The 21,047-nt window shown below is 32.8% G+C and overlaps 1 pseudogene; it reads right to left on the bottom strand.

Annotated features, from left to right (window-relative positions):
- Positions 1-18,641: 18,641 nt before the first annotated feature.
- LOC145983260 (NADH-ubiquinone oxidoreductase chain 5 pseudogene) lies at positions 18,642-20,821 on the bottom strand (annotated as a pseudogene).
- Positions 20,822-21,047: the final 226 nt, after the last annotated feature.

The raw sequence follows: 21,047 nt of genomic DNA, 5'->3' as shown, positions 1-21,047 counted from the left end.
TCATTAAAATGTTGTCTTATTAAGCTTTTCAGCGCCTGAGAAGCGTTTTAATTCTGACATTTCGACTATAGGATCAAAACTTGAGTTTTCGAGAAATTCGCGTTCAATGCTAATACTCGTTTGAAACTCTTTTTCTCTACAGACAAAGCCAGAGATGATTTTCTTTCAATTGTTACCTCTTCCCTGAGACACGAAATTTATAAGAAAAGGGCCTGTAACTAGGTAATCTATAAATAAAATCTTCTATATGATTACTTTTTATTAAGCCCGTTTTTTTGTACCGTCACGGAAAACCCGGAAATATATTTAAACCTTTACTTCTTGGCTGAGGCTCGAAGTTCAAAAGAAATTTTGGATGAAATCCTATCGACTGCGTGAGGTATGTATCTAAGCAAACTTTAAATAAAATCTCCTACATGATTATTTTCTCTTAAGCTTTTTTTCGATTTTGGACCATCACGGAAAACCCGGGAAATATATTTTAGTTCTTACTTCTTCGCTGAGACACGACGTTCAAATGAAACAATTCATGAAATCATATCGAGTATGTAAGGTTTGTATCTAGCGAATTTTTAAATAAAATCATCTATGTGATTACCTTCTATTAAGTCCGTTTTTTTATTTTTGTACCACCAGGGAAAATCCGGGAAATATTTATCAATTCTTACTTATTCTTTGAAAATATTAAGAAACTGGACCATATCTTATCGAGTGTGTATGACCTGTAACGAAGTAATTTATAAATAAAATCTTCTATGTGATTAATTTCTATTGAGCCAGTTTTTTTTATTTTTGTACCGTTAGATAAATTCAGGGAAATATTTTATAATTCTTACGTCCTCGCTCAGATACGAAGTTCACAAGAAACTATGGACAAAATATTGTTGAGTGTGTAGGGTTTGTATCCAGTTAGTCTTTAAATAAAATCTTCTATATGATTACTTTCTATTAAACCCGTACTTTATTTTTGTACATCAGGGAAAACTCGGGATTTTTTTTTAAATTCTTACTTCTTGGCTGAGACATAGAGTTCTTAAGAAACACATTATCGAATGTGTGAGATTTGTATCGAGGAATTATTATATAATATCTCCTATATGGTTAGTCTCAATTGAGAACATTTTTAATTTTTGTACCATCAAGGAATACCCGGGAAACCTATTTCTGTTCTTACTTCCTCGCTGAAACACGAATTTCACAAGAAACTATGAACCAAATTTTATCTAGTGTGTAGGGTTTGTATCCAGTTAATCTTTGAATAAAATCTTCTCTATGATTACTTTGTTTTAAGCCCGTATTTTATTTTGGTAAATCAGGGAAACCTAGGGAAATGTTTTATAATTCTTACGTCCGCGTTGATACACGAAATTCACAAGAAACTCTGCACCAAATATTATCGAGTGTGTGAGATTTGTATCTAAGTAATCTTTAAATATAATCTTCTATGTGATTACTTTCTATTAAGCACGATTTTTATTTTTGCACCATCACGGAAAACCCGGGAAATATATTTCAATTATCACTTCTTCGCTGAGACACAAAGTTCACAAGAAACTATGGACGAAATCTTATCGAGTATCCGAGGTTCGTATATAAGTAATCTATAAATAAAGTATCCTATATGATTACTTTATATTAAGCCTATTTTCAATCTTTGTAAGGTGGCGGAAAATGCGGTAAATATGTTTTTTTAACTTTTACTTCCTCGTTACGATACGCAGTTCACAAGAAATTATTTACCAGATATTATCGAATGTGTGGAGTTTGTATCTAAGTAATACTTAAATAAAATCTTCTACACAATTACTTTCTATGAAGCCCTTTTTTTTGTACCGTCAACAAAACACGGAAAATATTTCTTAATTCTTATTTCTTCGCTGAGACACGAGGTTCAGAAGAAACTATGGACAAAATATAGTTGAGTGTGTAGGGTTTGTATCCAGTTAGTCTTTAAATAAAATCTTCTATATGATTACTTTCTATTAAACCCGTACTTTATTTTTGTACATCAGGGAAAACTCGGGAATTTTTTTTAAATTCTTACTTCTTGGCTGAGACATAGAATTCATAAGAAACTATGGACCAATATCGAGTGTGTGAGGTTTGTATCTAGGTAATCTTTAAATAAAATCATTTATATGATTACTTTCTATTACGTCCGTTTTTTATGTTTGTACGTACATTCAGGGAAAACCCTGGAAATATTTTTAAATTCTTACTTCCTCGCTGAATCACGAAGTTCACAAGAAATTATGGACCAAATCTTGTCGACTGTGTAAGGGTTGTATCTAGGCAATCCATAAATAAAATCTCCTATATGACTACTTTCTCTTAAGCTCATTTCCAATTTTTGTACCATCACGGAATACCAGGGAAATATATTTCAATTCTTACTTCTTCGCTGAGACACGAAATTCATAAGAAACTATGGACAAAATATTATCGAGTGTGTGAGGTTTGTATCTAAGTAATCCTTAAATAAAATCGTCTATACGATTTCCTTGTATTAAGCCCGTTTTTGTTTTTTGTGCGGTCACTGAAAACTCGGAAAAATTTCATAATTCTTATTTCTTTGCTGAGACACGAAGTTCTCAAGAACCTATGGACAAAATGTTATCTAATGTGAGAGGTTTGTATCTAAGTAATCCTTAAATAAAATATTTTATATGATTACTTTCTATTATGCTCGTTTTTCATTTTTGTACCTTGACGGAAAATAGTGTTGCTCACGGGACGGGACAAGCCTTTTGAAATTCGAGACGGGACGAGACGGAATGCCTTTCTCGTCTCGTTTTCGAGTCGAGACACTATACGGGACGGGACGGCTTTTGAAAAGTCTCGCCTCGTCTCGAATGTCTCGAAAAAAAAATAAAAGCAAAATATTTAATCAGTTGCAAATAGTTGTTTGCTTGGAATAAAGTATTTCAATTAGAAACTTTGATAAGCGTGTATTAAGTCGAAATAAGACTATTCTAGAGAGAGTAATGAATGAAAACCTAAACTTATTTTTAATACTCTTTCGAAACACAGCATTACTCCCCATTTTTGTTTTTCAATTCATTCCACGTTAATAAGTATTACTTAGATACAAACTCCACACATTCGATAATATCTGGTAAATAATTTCTTGTGAACTTCGTATCTGAGCGAGGACGTAAGAATTATAAAATATTTCCCTGAATTTATCTAACGGTACAAAAATAAAAAAACTGGCTCAATAGAAATTAATCACATAGAAGATTTTATTTATAAATTACCTCGTTACAGGTCATACACACTCGATAAGATATGGTCCAGTTTCTTAATATTTTCAAAGAATAAGTAAGAATTGATAAATATTTCCCGGATTTTCCCTGGTGGTACAGAAATAAAAAAACGGACTTAATAGAAGGTAATCACATAGATGATTTTATTTAAAAATTCGCTAGACACAAACCTTACATACTCGATAAGATTTCGTCCATAGTTTCATTTGAACTTCGTGTCTCAGCGAAGAAGTAAGAACTAAAATATATTTCCCGGGTTTTCCGTGATGGTCCAAAATCGAAAATAAGCTTAAGAGAAAATAATCATGTAGGATATTTTATTTAAAGTTTGCTTAGATACAAACCTCACGCAGTCGATAGGATTTCATCCAAAATTTCTTTTGAACTTCGAGCCTCAGCCAAGAAGTAATGGTTTAAATATATTTCCGGGTTTTCCGTGACGGTACAAAAAAACGGGCTTAATAAAAAGTAATCATATAGAAGATTTTATTTATAGATTACCTAGTTACAGGCCCTTTTCTTATAAATTTCGTGTCTCAGGGAAGAGGTAACAATTGAAAGAAAATCATCTCTGGCTTGGTCTGTAGAGAAAAAGAGTTTCAAACGAGTATTAGCATTGAACGCGAATTTCTCGAAAACTCAAGTTTTGATCCTATAGTCGAAATGTCAGAATTAAAACGCATCTCAGGCGCTGAAAAGCTTAATAGGACAACATTTTAATGAAAATCATTTCTCGCTAAATCTGTAGAGAAAATGAGTTTCAAACGTGTACCAGCATTGTACGCGTATTTTTTCAAAAATCAACTATTGATTCTATGGTCCAAATGTCTTAATTAAAACGCTTTTCACGCTCTGAAAAGCATATTAATTCAACATTTTAAAGAAAATCATCTTTGGCTTGGGCTGTAGAAAAAATGAGTTTTGAACGAGTACTAGAATTGAACGCGTATTTTCGAAAAATCAACAAATAATCCCATAGATCAAATGTCAGAATTAAAACGCTTTTCTGGCTCTGAAATGCATAATAATTCAAAATTATTAAGAAAATCATCTCTGGCATGGTCTGAAGAGAAAATGAGTTTCAAACGAAAATTATCATCTAAAGCGAATTTCTCGAAAAATCAAGTTTTGATATTATAGGCGAAATGTCATAATTAAAACGCTTTTCAGGCTCTTATAATCTTAATAATTCAACATTTTAATGAAAATCATTTCTGGCTAGGTAAGTAGAGAAAATGAGTTTCAAACGTTTACCAGCATTGTACGAGTATTTATCGAAAAATCAAATATTCATTCCATAGTCCAAATGTCATAACTAAAACACTTTTCAGGCTCTATATAGCTTAATAATTCAACATTTTAAAGAAAATCATCTCTGACTAGCTCTGTAGAGAAAATGAGTTTCGAACGAGTACTAACATTAAAAGCGTATTTCTCGAAAAATCAACTATTCATTTTAAAGTCCAAATGTCTTAATTAAATGCTTTTCAACCTCTGAAAAACATAATAATTCTACATTTTAAAGAAAATCATTTCTGGCTTGGTCTGTATAGAAATGAGTCTCATGTGAGTATTAACATTGAACGCAAATTTCTCGAAAAATCAAGTTTTGATCCTTAGTCGAAATGTCAGAATTATAATGCTTTTCATACTCTGTAAAGCTTAATAATTCAACGTTTTAGAGAAAATCATCTCTGACTAGCTCTGTAGAGAAAATGAGTTTCGAACGAGTACTAGCATTGAACGCGTATTTCCCGAAAAATAAACTATTAATCCCATAGTTAAAATGTCATAATTAAAACGCTTTTCAGCCTCTGAAAAGCATAATAATTTAACATTTTGCAGTAAATCATCTCTGACTTGGTCTGTATAGAAAATGGGTTTTGAAGTGGGTATTAGCATTGAACGCGAATTTCTCGAAACACAAAATATTTTTTTCCGGAAAGTGGGATAAAGCTCCAGATATTTTACCCATTGCGTGGTGAGAATAAATAAGGATCGTTAATAATGAGGACATTAATATTAAAAATTCAGTTTGTGTGTTACTGATTGCTAGGTATCTTATGAAATCTACCTTGTGGTTTTTCTGGTTTCCATACAAGAGTGTTATTTTCATTACTGCTATACCTTTTGGAAGTTTTGAAATGTTTTCCACTAGACCTTCTTTCTTTCTGAATGTCGAACTTCCGTGCACTATGAAAATGTACATTTCTTCTTTAAATTCTAAGCTTGGCGCTCGGGAGCAACAAAAGAGATTTTAAATGTGTAGTAAGAAAACATTTCAATACTTAGTATATTACAAATAGAAAGCGTATGGACGCAATAAAATCCTTGTTCGGCAGGAATAATTAACCATCGATTATGCTAAACAAATATATTTTTTGTTTAGCTAGAGCAAGGTCCCAGGAGGATGCAAGAAGCCGTTCCTGCAAAAGTGTATGTTGTACGGAGCGAAGAAACGTGACAAAACCACCACGTATGGAAGGCAAACCTGCATATATTTTATATCGCACATTTACAGAGCCGTGCCTCGTGAAGTTACAAAAATCCCAACTTCAATGATTCTTTTAGACATGATATAGTTGAAAAAAATATGTTTAGATGCACCAAAAGTGCATCATTATCAGATTATGCATTAAACGTGTTATTGAAATCAACATATTTGTGTAAATTGGGTGCCTTCCCGATGGCGTAGTAATAACGTCGAGGTCTTGTAATCAAGGGTCCCCTCGTTCGATACCAAATGGAGGCACAAAGTTGATCGGATCACACTTTAAACTGTAGGTCGATTCGCGATTTAGCCTATTTGTGAATCAAGTGGACTTAAAACCCAATATCAACTTTAAGAATATTAGAATCCACTAATTCACCCGCAGCTAAGTCAAATTTCACACATCCCTTTTCATCCTCGTTCATAGACTTCCTGCAATACTCTTGTGCATGTTGGTTGCATCCCACCAGGTGCGACACATGTGAGGAGTTATTCTTTCCCTGTGCTGCGTTATTTCTTTTCATAACAGTAAGGCTAAATTCTTGTTTTATCTGAACTTTTTTATCTGAAGGAAACAACTCTCAAGTCTCAACAATTATAATTTTTTGCTTAAATTTCCTATAATTTATACAAACAGTACCACATATCACATCCATTGGTGCAACAGTGTCAACAGTTAATGTTACATTCCTCGTCCTAATAAATTTACTTCCAACCAGTGACGGCGCCAAGGAAATGTGACTGGGGGGGGGGCGAAAGTCTGGCAACAAAATAATGTAAGGGGGTAGTCACATTAAAAAGCCAGAAAACACTACACATATATATATATACATATATAATAATACTTATAATAATGACTATTTTAATAATTATAATAATAATTATAATAATTATTATTATTATTATATTCATGTATGGTGTTTTGTGTTTGTCTTTTATTTAGAGTGGACGTTTACTGTCTAAATTTACTTCTTGTTTACTAGTTTATCTCCACATGATTCGTTTTAATAAAGACATTAATTCTTTTTTATTTGTAAGTTGCGTTGTCTCTAGTAGCCTATTTCAGTATTGAAAGACATTCATAATTTTATAATTCATCGTCTTTCTTGAGATGAAACTACTGATATAAATATTTAAGTTATAAGATAATAATATAAATGACGAAAAAATGCTACGAAGAGTTTAATTTTCTTGCAAAATAAACGTGACGTTGGAAGTATTGGACGTTCTTAAGTATTAGAAACAATGTGAGGCACTTAGTGAAGTGTATTTCTCCTGTAGGAGAATTCTGCTCTGTGTGATTTGGAGAACACATTGCCACCTTTGTTACGTCCAGGACTTGACATTTCTTCTCAATGGCAAGAACAGCCAAATGAGGCAGTTTGCATCCAGCATCCTGTTTCGAGCAAGCCTTTTCAAAGATTTTAAGGACAACCATCTTCGTAATGCTGAAGAGTTTTGGGCAAAATTTGTATTTCACCTTTCAGGGAAATGTTATCACAGGATAAAAAAAAATCAGACAAAGATTACAGTTATCTCACGATTCAAGAAATATTCTGACCCTGGCATAACTTACTCTTACTCTACCACTCCAACGTATGTCTGTGCTAAACAATTACAGGCACCTATGGGGTTCGTGGGAAGATGTTCTTCGATTTTGATATGTTCGAGAAAGAGCGAACCTGTATCCAATGATTGAAGCGTGGCAAATCCTAAATAGCGTTATTTTACGTGCCCGCGATATGTTTTGATTCGAATTTTAAGTGTAATTTGCATTTTAATTTTCATGTTCAATACATTTCGAAATAATATATCCTCATTAACTTCAAGAGTATCGAAGAAATTCCCTTTGTTAAGGTTTCCTCATACTCATCATCTCGAAATTCAAGTCCCTGAATAGTAAGAAACCGCGATGAATCCACAACAACTGACATTTAGTGCCGGGTTTTTTCGATCACCTTTGGTCCCAGGTTCGATACCCAGTGGAGGCAATTTAAGCTAAGTCCCGATTGACTTTTCTGTGCATAAAATGGACTTAAAACACAAAATCAACCAACCAATCAAATCTTGAATCAACTTTGAATGTATTTTAATAATTACCGTTGTCACTAACGACCACGATTAGAATAATTTGCGCGTACTACAGATGATGTCTTGTGGTCTTGAAAATATTCGTGATGTTTTAAAACCATCCACATTCAACACTTTTTCCCAGTTCTTAAAACTTTTTAAAACTTAGGTTAATCTCGACGATTATAGGACATAAATGAATGAGAAATCACCTTTGCCCAGGTCGGCACTCGAATCTTGAACGAAAGTCACATACACATAGCTATATATATACTAAACAAATTAATATTTGTTAATCAAGTTGGTATTATAAACAGGAAAGTGATATCATGCAGAATACACCACTTTGAAAAGGTGAAAATCGTCATATACTTATAAATGAACTCTCTTTATTATTTGATATTTAATTAACTTCAGTTGGAGGGCCCGGGAGAGGGCGAAGTGGCGCCCCCCTGCCTCCTCTGGCGTCGTCACTGCTTCCAACCCTCTAATAACTTCGCTGCTGATAGCCTCACCTTCGAAATGGAAGCTTGTGTGGCGGCGAATAATACAAAGAACTTGTGTTCACTGTCCCTCTTGCATTCAAAGTTTGCCGTTTTCCTTTTCAGCTTTTCCTGCAAAACTTCCTGTCAGCAAGCAAAGCAAATTACAGAATTTTTATTGCCCCACCCTTGCATCAACTTTCATTCCTACTTTAGGCCTGGATTTATGGCACTTACCCGCTACTGCAGGTTTGCCCCCTGAAGGAACGGTGTCCATTGTTCAAAGCAAAACCTCTGTCAGTGGGAAGCGGCGAAAAATAGTCACGGAAAACGCCCTGGCCGTAAACAGACTCCCGCCACCCTAACATTGCTGTCAGCTTCCCTCTGAAGTTTGATAAAACTACTTTGTGAAATTTGTTTAGTTACGATTGAAAATGTAGAAAGTAGATACCACATGTATTTTGCTAATAAACTTGAAGGCTAAATTTACAGAATAAAAAGAACAGCTACAACATTCCTTCATTTGATTCACAGAAAAGCTAATCGGAACTGGACCCACACTTTAAAATGGGATTCAAATCACTATGTTCCTTCACCGGTTATCGAACCCGGCACCCCTTGATTACAAGGTGAAGTGCTACCACTCTACCATCGTGGAGTCCCAATAGAACAAAGTTTCCTTCTACGACGATTATACAGAAGTTAGTGCACTTCCTTCATATGAAATCTATTCTATATCAGGCTCAGTATTTCGTTATTACAATCCAAGGAATAGTATTCAACTTAAATAAGAAATAAATACATAAAAAAGCATTCTAAATAATCTTCAAACAGACGTAAAAAAATTGAATCCAACCACCTGTAGAATGCCTGAGGGAAACAACAAGAATTTTCTCAACAAAGACATTTCCAAAACTTCCATAACATTCTAATAATTTCGCAACACGTGCAAATAATCATGTGGTAAAATCTTGTCATGGTTCCATGTAAACACTAAAATCACCAAATTACTTCTTTCCATATTTCCTGTATTTTCTCCTCCTCTTTAGCTCTCAGCAGTTCGGAGTGGGATAATGCCAGATTATTTGTCCCTAATTATCTCCTTCTCTTAGTCTTGCTTATATCTTGGACTCCTTAATAACTTTCCCAACAACTCCTTATCAATTTGTACTGCCATGTTTCCTACAATGCTTTTCCAACTTCCTAATAACAATCACTTCTGTACACCCTTTGATGTAAAAATTAATTAATAAAAATAAACCATATCCGTCGGTCCGTTATCCTTCCAACCTATACAGCTGAGACTATTTTTACAAGATAAACCTCGGACGCAGACATTCCACGATCTTTTGGCCCCTCCTTCCACCTTCTCTACCTGCCCTTTTACTTGATATTATTCAGAATTGTATTAGTATCTGGAGTACTATCGTAACATAAAGTTATTAACCTGGAATGAATTGAAAAACAAAAATGGGGAGTAATGCTGTGTTTCGAAAGAATATTGAAAATAAGTTTAGGTTTTCATTCATTACTCTCTCTAGAATAGTCTTATTTCGACTTAATACACGCTTATCAAAGTTTCTAATTGAAATACTTTATTCCAAGCAAACAACTAATTGCAACTGATTAAATATTTTGCATTTATTTTTTTTCGAGACATTCGAGAGGAGACGAGACTTTTCAAAAGCCGTCCCGTCCCGTATCGTGTCTCGTCTCGAAAACGAGACGAGAAAGGCATTCCGTCTCGTCCCGTCTCGAATTTCAAAATTCTTGTCCCGTCTCGTGTCTTGTGAAATTCGTGTTTCAGCGAGGAAGTAAGAACAAAAATATATTTAGCGGGTATTCCTTGATGGTACAAAAATTAAAAATGTTCTGAATTGAGACTAACCATATAGGAGATATTATATAATAATTCCTCGATACAAATCTCACACATTCGATAATGTGCTTCTTATGAATTCTATGTCTCAGCCAAGAAGTTAGAATATAAAAACAATTCCCGAGTTTTCCCTGATGTACAAAAATAAAGTACGGGTTTAATAGAAAGTAATCATATAGAAGATTTTATTTAAAGACTAACTGGATACAAACCCTAAACACTCAACAATATTTTGTCCATAGTTTCTTGTGAACATCGTATCTGAGCGAGGACGTAAGAATTATAAAATATTTCCCAGAATTTATCTAACGGTACAAAAATAAAAAAAACTGGCTCAATAGAAATTAATCACATAGAAGATTTTATTTATAAATTACCTCGTTACAGGTCATACACACTCGATAAGACATGGTCCAGTTTCTTAATATTTTCAAAGAATAAGTAAGAATTGATAAATATTTCCCGGATTTTCCCTGGTGGTACAAAAATAAAAAAACGGACTTAATAGAAGGTAATCACATAGATGATTTTATTTAAAAATTCGCTAGATACAAACCTTACATACTCGATAAGATTTCGTCCATAGTTTCATTTGAACTTCGTGTCTCAGCGAAGAAGTAAGAACTAAAATATATTTCCCGGGTTTTCCGTGAAGGTCCTAAATCGAAAATAAGCTTAAGAGAAAATAATCATGTAGGATATTTTATTTAAAGTTTGTTTAGATACAAACCTCACGCAGTCGATAGGATTTCATTCAAAAATTTCTTTTGAACTTCGAGCCTCAGCCAAGAAGTAAAGGTTTATATATATTTCCGGGTTCTCCGTGACGGTACAAAAAAACGGGCTTAATAGAAAGTAATCATATAGAAGATTTTATTTATAGATTACCTAGTTACACGCCCTTTTCTTATAAATTTCGTGTCTCAGGGAAGAGGTAACAATTGAAAGAAAATCATCTTTGGCTTGGTCTGTAGAGAAAAAGAGTTTCAAACGAGTATTAGCATTGTACGCGAATTTCTCGAAAACTCAAGTTTTGATCCTATAGTCGAAATGTCAGAATTAAAAGACTTCTCAGGCTCTCAAAAGCTTAATAATACAACATTTTAATGAAAATCATTTCTGGCTAGGTCTGTAGAGAAAATGAGTTTCGAACGTGTACTAGCATTGTACGTGTATTTCTACAGAAATCAACTATTCATTCTATAGTCCAAATGTCTTAATTAAAACGCTTTTCACGCTCTGAAAAGCATATTAATTCAACATTTTAAAGAAAATCATCTTTGGCTTGGTCTGTAGAAAAAATGAGTTTTAAACGAGTACTAGCATTGAACGCGTATTTCTCGTAAAATCAACTAATAATCCCATAAACCAAATGTCAGAATTAAAACGCCTTTCTGACTATGAAATGCATAATAATTCAAAATTATTAAAAAATCATCTCTGGCATGGTCTGAAGAGAAAATGAGTTTCAAACGAAAATTATCATTTAAAGCGAATTTCTCGAAAAATCAAGTTTTGATATTATAGGTGAAATGTCAGTATTAAAACGCTTTTCAGGCTCTTATAATCTTAATAATTCAACATTTTAATGAAAATCATTTCTGGCTAGGTAAGTAGAGAAAATGAGTTTCAAACGTGTACCAGCATTGTACGCGTATTTCTCGAAAAATCAAATATTCATTCCATAGTCCAAATGTCATAATTAAAACGCTTTTCAGGCTCTATAAAGCTTAATAATTCATCATTTTAAAGAAAATCATCTCTGACTAGCTCTGTAGAGAAAATGAAATTCGAACGAGTACTAACATTAAAAGCGTATTTCTCGAAAAATCAACTATTCATTTTAAAGTCCAAATGTCTTAATTAAAACGCTTTTCAACCTCTGAAAAGCATAATAATTCAACATTTTAAAGAAAATCATTTCTGGCTTGGTCTGTATAGAAATGAGTCTCACGTGAGTTTTAACATTGAACTCAAATTTCTCGAAAAATCAAGTTTTGATCCTATAGTCTAAATGTCAGAATTATAACGCTTTTCAGCCTCTGAAAAGCTTAATAATTCAACATTTTAATGAAAATTCTCTCTAGCTAGGCCTGTAGAGGAAATAAGTTTCAAACCAGTACCAGCATTGAACGCTTATTTCTCTAAAAATAAAATATTCATTCCATAGTCCAAATGTACTAATGTAAACGCTTTTCAGGCTCTGTAAAGCTTAATATTTCAACGTTTTAAAGAAAATCATCTCTGACTAGCTCTGTAGAGAAAATGAGTTTCGAACGAGTTCTTGCGTATTCTCGAAAAATCAACTATTAATCCCATAGTTAAAATGTCATAATTAAAACGCTTTTCAGCCTCTGAAAAGCATAATAATTTAACATTTTGCAGTAAATCATCTCTGGCTTGGTCTGTATAGAAAATGGGTTTGAAGTGGGTATTAGCATTGAACGCGAATTTCTCGAAACACAAAATATTTTTTTCCGGAAAGTGGGATAAAGCTCCAGATATTTTACCCATTGCGTGGTGAGAATAAATAAGGTTCGTTAATAATGAGGACATTAATATTAAAAATTCAGTTTGTGTGTTACTGATTGCTAGGTATCTTATGAAATCTACCTTGTGGTTTTTCTGGCTTCCATACAAGAGTGCTCTTTTCATTACTGTTATACCTTTTGGAAGTTTTGAAATGTTTTCCACTAGACCTTCTTTCTTTCTGAATGTCGAACTTCCGTGCTCTATGAAAATGTACATTTCTTCTTTAAATTCTAAGCTTGGCGCTCGGGAGCAACAAAAGAGATTTTAAATGTGTAGTAAGAAAACATTTCAATACTTAGTATATTACAAATAGAAAGCGTATGGACGCAATAAAATCCTTGTTCGGCAGGAATAATTAACCATCGATTATGCTAAACAAATATATTTTTTGTTTAGCTAGAGCAAGGTCCCAGGAGGATGCAAGAAGCCGTTCCTGCAAAAGTGTATGTTGTACGAAGCGAAGAAACGTGACAAAACCACCACGTATGGAAGGCAAACCTGCATATATTTTATATCGCACATTTACAGAGCCGTGCCTCGTGAAATTACAAAAATCCCAACTTCAATGATTCTTTTAGACATGATATAGTTGAAAAAAATATGTTTAGATGCACCAAAAGTGCATCATTATCAGATTATGCATTAAACGTGTTATTGAAATCAACATATTTGTGTAAATTGGGTGCTTTCCCGATGGCGTAGTAATAACGTCGAGGTCTTGTAATCAAGGGTCCCCTCGTTCGATACCAAATGGAGGCACAAAGTGGATCGGATCACACTTTAAACTGTAGGTCGATTCGCGATTTAGCCTATTTGTGAATCAAGTGGACTTAAAACCCAATATCAACCTTAAGAATATTAGAATCCACTAATTCACCCGCAGCTAAGTCAAATTTCACACATCCCTTTTCATCCTCGTTCATAGACTTCCTGCAATACTCTTGTGCATGTGGGTTGCATCCCACCAGGTGCGACACATGTGAGGAGTTATTCTTTCCCTGTACTGCGTTATTTCTTTTCATAACAGTAAGGCTAAATTCTTGTTTTATCTGAACTTTTTTATCTGGAGGAAACAACTCTCAAGTCTCAACAATTATAATTTTTTGCTTAAATTTCCTATAATTTATACAAACAGTACCACATATCACATCCATTGGTGCAACAGTGTCAACAGTTAATGTTACATTCCTCGTCCTAATGAATTTACTTCCAACCAGTGACGGCGCCAAGGAAATGTGACTGGGGGGGGGGGCGAAAGGCTGGCAACAAAATAATGTAAGGGGGTAGTCACATTAAAAAGCCAGAAAACACTACACATATATATATATATATATATATATATATATATATATATACATATATAATAATACTTATAATAATGACTATTTTAATAATTATAATAATAATTATAATAATTATTATTATTATTATATTCATGTATGGTGTTTTGTGATTGTCTTTTATTTAGAGTGGACGTTTACTGTCTAAATTTACTTCTTGTTTACTAGTTTATCTCCACATGATTCGTTTTAATAAAGACATTAATTCTTTTTTATTTGTAAGTTGCGTTGTCTCTAGTAGCCTATTTCAGTATTGAAAGACATTCATAATTTTATAATTCATCGTCTTTCTTGAGATGAAACTACTGATATAAATATTTAAGTTATAAGATAATAATATAAATGACGAAAAAATGCTTCGAAGAGTTTAATTTTCTTGCAAAATAAACGTGACGTTGGAAGAAATGAATCTTCTTAAGTATTAGAAACAATGTGAGGCATTTCGTGAAGCGTATTTCTCCTGTTGGAGAATTCTGCTCTGTGTGGTTTGGAGAACACATTGCCACCTTTGTTACGTCCAGGACTTGACATTTCTTCTCAATGGCAAGAACAGCCAAATGAGGCAGTTTGCATCCAGCATCCTGTTTCGAGCAAGCCTTTTCAAAGATTTTAAGGACAACCATCTTCGTAATGCTGAAGAGTTTTGGGCAAAATTTGTATTTCACTTTTCAGGGAAATGTTATCACAGGATAAAAAAAAAATCAGACAAAGATTACAGTTATCTCACGATTCAAGAAATATTCTGACCCTGGCATTACTTACTCTTACCCTACCACTCCAACGTATGTCTGTGCTAAACAATTACAGGCACCTATGGGGTTCGTGGGAAGATGTTCTTCGATTTTGATGTGTTCGAGAAAGAGCGAACCTGTATCCAATGATTGAAGCGTGGCAAATCCTAAACAGCGTTATTTTACGTGCCCGCGATATGTTTTGATTCGAATTTTAAGTGTAATTTGCATTTTAAGGTTCATGTTCAATACATTTCGAAATAATATATCCTCATTAACTTCAAGAGTATCGAAGAAATTCCCTTTGTTAAGGTTTCCTCCGACTCATCATCTCGAAATTCAAGTCCATGAATAGTAAGAAACCGCGATGAATCCACAACAACTGACATTTAGTGCCGGGTTTTTTCGATCACCTTTGCTCCCAGGTTCGATACCCAGTGGAGGCACTTTAAGCTAAGTCCCGATTGACTTTTCTGTGCATAAAATGGACTTAAAACACAAAATCAACCAACCAATCAAATCTTGAATCAACTTTGAATGTATTTTAATAATTAGCGTTGTCACTAACGACCACGATTAGAATAATTTGCGCGTACTACAGATGATGTCTTGTGGTTCTGAAAATATTCGTGATGTTTTAAAACCATCCACATTCAACACTTTTTCCCAGTTCTTAAAACTTTTTAAAACTTAGGTTAATCTCGACGATTATAGGACATAAATGAATGAGAAATCACCTATGCCCAGGTCGGCACTCGAATCTTGAAAGAAAGTCACATACACATAGCTATATATATACTAAACAAATTAACATTTGTTAATCAAGTTGGTATTATAAACAGGAAAGTGATATCATGCAGAATACACCACTTTGAAAAGGTGAAAATCGTCATATACTTATAAATGAACTCTCTTTATTATTTGATATTTAATTAACTTCAGTTGGAGGGCCCGGGAGAGGGCGAAGTGGCGCCCCCCTGCCTCCTCTGGCGTCGTCACTGCTTACAACCCTCTAATAACTTCGCTGCTGATAGCCTCACCTTCAAAATGGAAGCTCGTGTGTCGGCGAAAAATACAAAGAACTTGTGTTCACTGTCCCTCTTGCATTCAAAGTTTGCCGTTTTCCTTTTCAGCTTTTCCTGCAAAACTTCCTGTCAGCAAGCAAAGCAAATTACAGAATTTTTATTGCCCCTCCCTTGCATCGACTTTCTTTCCTACTTTAGGCCTGGATTTATGGCACTTACCCGCTACTGCAGGTTTGCCCCCTGAATGAACGGTGTCCATTGTTTAAAGCAAAACCTCTGTCAGTGGGAAGCGGCGAAAAATAGTCTCGGAAAACGCCCTGGCCGTAAACAGACTCCCGCCACCCTCACATTGCTGTCAGCTTCCCTCTGAAGTTTGATAAAACTACTTTGTGAAATTTGTTTAGTAACGATTGAAAATGTAGACAGTAGATACTACATGTATTTTGCTAATAAACTTGAAGGCTAAATTTACAGAATAAAAAGAACAGTTACAACATTCCTTCATTTGATTCACAGAAAAGCTAATCGGAACTGGACCCACACTTTGAAATGGGATTCAAATCACTATGTTCCTTCACCGGTTATCGAACCCGGCACCCCTTGATTACAAGGTGAAGTGCTACCACTGTACCATCGGGGAGTCCCAATAGAACAAAGTTTCCTTCTACGACGATTATACAGAAGTTAGTGCACTTCCTTCATATGAAATCTATTCTATATCAGGCTCAGTATTTCGTTATTACAATCCAAGGAATAGTATTCAACTTAAATAAGAAATAAATACATAAAAAAGCATTCTAAATAATCTTCAAACAGACGTAAAAATCGAATGTCTCGTCTGGAAAACGAGACGAGAAAGGCGAAAGTAATCATATAAAATATTTCATTTAAGGATTACTTAGATACAAACCTCTCACATTAGATAACATTTTGTCCTTAGGTTCTTGAGAACTTCGTGTCTCAGCAAAGAAATAAGAATTATGAAATTTTTCCGAGTTTTCTGTGACTGCACATAAAACAAAAGCGGGCTTAATACAAGGAAATCGTATAGACGATTTTATTTATGGATTGCCTAGATACAACCCTTACACAGTCGATAAGATTTGGTCCATAATTTCTTGTGAACTTCGTGATTCAGCGAGGAAGTAAGAATTTAAAAATATTTCCAGGGTTTTCCCTGAATGTACGTACAAAAATAAAAAACGGACTTAATAGAAAGTAATCATATAAATGATTTTATTTAAAGATTACCTACATACAAACCTCACACACTCGATATTGGTCCATAGTTTCTTATGAATTCTATGTCTCAGCCAAGAAGTTAGAATTTAAAAAAAATTCCCGAGTTTTCCCTGATGTACAAAAATAAAGTACGGGTTTAATAGAAAGTAATCATATCGTAGATTTTATTTAAAGACTAACTGGATACAAACCCTACACACTCAACAATATTTTGTCCATAGTTTCTTCTGAACCTCGTGTCTCAGCGAAGAAATAAGAATTAAGAAATATTTCCCGTGTTTTGTTGACGGTACAAAAAAACGGGCTTCATAGTAAGTAATTGTGTAGAAGATTTTATTTAAGTATTACTTAGATACAAACTCAACACATTCGATAATATCTGGTAAACAATTTCTTGTGAACTGCGTATCGTAACGAGGAAGTAAAAGTTAAAAAAACATATTTACCGCATTTTCCGCCACCTTACAAAGATTGAAAATAGGCTTAATATAAAGTAATCATATAGGATACTTTATTTATAGATTACTTATATACGAACCTCGGATACTCGATAAGATTTCGTCCATAGTTTCTTGTGAACTTTGTCTCAATTGTAATAATATTATCCACATTGCTATCAAAAAAAATAATTACAGACGGAGAAAAAAGATCACCGTTTGAGTGTGGATTTGACCCAAAATCCTCAGCACGAATTCCATTCTCTATAAAATTCTTTCTAATTGCAGTAATTTTTCTAATTTTTGATGTAGAAATTGTATTACTATTACCAATAACAGTTATTATTACTAATTCAAAACTAATATATTGAATATGTGTTAGACTCCTATTCCTATTAATCTTGCTTTTAGGTTTATGTCATGAATGAACCCAAGGATCACTAGAATGAGCATGCTAGAGTAATAGTTAATAATAATATTTGAGTTGCATTCAAAAGGTATTGAATAGTTCAATTTACTTTATTGAGCAAGAAGCAAAAGCAATCAGCTTCGACCTGAATAAATTGGTATATATTACCCTTGCTTATTTGACTGAAGCCAAAGGAAGGCGGCATATTAATGTTAATAATAAAATTAGGATTATCTCCTCAGTTAAGGGGTATATTATTAAGTGGGGGCTGCTAACTTCCATCTTTAGTGGTGAAACTCCATTAATACTCTCACACTATTTCTTTAGTATAAAATTACATTATCTTTTCATGATAAAGCTGAACTTTAAATAAGTTCAAGAAATGCCTATAGAATTATTTTATCCTTCCTAATAACTTCAATATTATGCTTTATTATAAGCTATATAAACACATATAAATTATTAATAAAATTACTATTAAAAATGAAAATATAAAATAAATATTAAAATAATTAGAATGTATTAATTGGATATTTAAAGAACCACTCCTTATATATTTATAGACTCCCTGTCCCCCCATAAGTTCACTTCATCCATAATCAACAGCCTTAATATATAGACCTCCAGTAATAAATGAACTACCAATTAATCCACCAGAGGATAAATAAGGTAAAAATCATATCCCCCCTAATAAATAATATATTATTTTATTATTAAAAAATGGATAAATTTCGAACAAGAAAGATGTAATATTATACCCAATTCACCCTCCCAATAAAATACATATAATTGCCCCTATTTTCAAACTAAGTGGGATAATAATAACAAAAACAGAAGGAAATATTAATCATATTAACCCAGAACCACCTACAATAGATAAGAATAATAGGCCTAACATACCTTTAAATATGCCTCATCCCCCATCATCTGAAAAGAATTGAAATGATATACCTCTATAAGATTTACCAACTAAATAATAATTTAATCGAAAACTATAGGCTATAGTTATACCCGTAGAAACTCATAATAAAACAAATATTACTAAATTAAAAGAAGATATACTTAATATTTCCAAAATTAAATCCTTAGAATAAAACCCAGCCAAAAACGGTATTCCACATAAGGCAAGACTAGAAATTATTATACAAGAAATAGTTATTGGTATTTTATTAATTAGACCCCCCATACAACGAATATCCTGAACATCCCCTATTACATGAATAACTACACCGGCACATAAAAACAATAAAGACTTAAATATAGCATGTGTCAATAAATGGAAAAATGATAACTCCTTTAACCCCACAGATAATGTTAACATTATTAACCCAAGTTGTCTTAATGTAGATAAAGCAATAATTTTCCTCAAATCATATTCAAAATTAGCACCAACCCCAGCTATAAATATAGTTAACCCTGACAGTAATAAGAGTATCCTACCAAAAACAGTATATATATCAGTATATCTCCAAAACGAATTAATAAATAAACTCCAGCAGTAACCAAAGTAGAAGAATGAACTAATGCAGAAACTGGGGTGGGTGCAGCCATAGCTGCCGGCAATCATGCAGAAAATGGAATTTGTGCACTCTTTGTTATCCCAGCAATAATAATAAATCTAGTAATTAATATTTTATGAAAGTCAGAAACTAATCATAAATAATAGATATAATTTCAGCTACCATAATTTAATATTCAAGCAATAGATAATAAAATAAATACATCACCAATTCGGTTAGACAAAGCAGTTAATATTCCAGCAGAATAGGAACGAACATTCTGATAATAAATTACTAGGCAGTAAGAAACTAGTCCTAGACCATCCCATCCTAAAATAATTCTAATAATATTAGGAGAAATAATTAAAAACATTATAGACCCGACAAATAATAAAACTAAAATAATAAATCGATTTATATTATAATCCCCTTCTATATAAGAACCTCTATAATTAATAACCATAGAAGAGATATATATAACTAATCCTATAAAAATTAAAGATATTCAATCAAATAATATTGTTATGATAATACTAGAACTATTCAAATTAACAATATTTCACTCAATAAAAATTGTAATATCCCTAATTAAAAATATTATCCCTAATAATAATAAAATTATTCTACTAATTAATAAAATAATTGATACTATACTTGTAATAAAAAAATTAAAAACCATTGATCTAAGAAAACAAGACCTATATGTGCTACAGATGAATATGCAAAAAAAGCCTTTAAATCAATTTGACGTATACAAACAAGACTAATTATTCAAATTCCAACAATGCTAATACCAAATCAAAAAATATTATATTTAGCAGCTAATCTCTCAGTACAAGAAATAATTCGCAAAATCCCATACCCTCCGAGCTTTAATAAAATCCCAGCCAAAATCATAGACCCACTAACTGGAGCCTCAACATGAGCCCTAGGTAATCACAAATGAACCAAAAATATAGGTATTTTTACTAAAAAGGCAAACACCATTCTAATATATCAATATTAATATATCTAAATATATATATATATATAAACCCCCCACCTTATAATTTAACATAAAAATACCAACCAAAAGAGGTAAAGAAGCAAGTAATGTATAAAAAAGTAAATATACCCCCGCTTGTACTCGTTCTGGCTGATACCCTCACCCTAAAATTAAAAATAAAGTAGGTACTAATGATCCCTCAAAAAACAAATAAAATAAAAAAAAAATTATTCTTATAAAAGTTAATATTAACAATAATAATAAAATAATTAACAAAAATATAAATCTACAAGGATAAAAATAAATAGATATAATACTATTTCTAGCCACTATTATTAAAAAAATAATTCAAATGCTAAGCAAAATTAAAGAGTAAGACATCACATCTAAGCCAATAAAATAACCAGCCCCCCATACTCCGATACCAAATCATACTTTTAATAAAAACAAAAAACAACCAAAAATAATAGAAATTTGAACCACCATTCATAAAGAACTATTAAATCTCAAAAGGATTAAAAATATAAAATAAAAAATATATTTTAACATTTCAATAATACAAAAGAATTAAAATAATCATTACCATGAGTACGTGTAACTGATAACTATAACAGATAGACCAAGAGCCCCCTCACATACACAAAACGAAATAAATAATA

Source organism: Lepisma saccharinum, unplaced genomic scaffold (assembly GCF_977018435.1).
Source record: "Lepisma saccharinum unplaced genomic scaffold, izLepSacc3.1 HAP1_SCAFFOLD_705, whole genome shotgun sequence".
Classification (NCBI taxonomy): Eukaryota; Metazoa; Arthropoda; class Insecta; order Zygentoma; family Lepismatidae; genus Lepisma; species Lepisma saccharinum.
The sequence above is the reverse complement of the archived record's forward strand: the minus strand, read 5'-3'. Positions and strand labels throughout refer to the sequence as shown.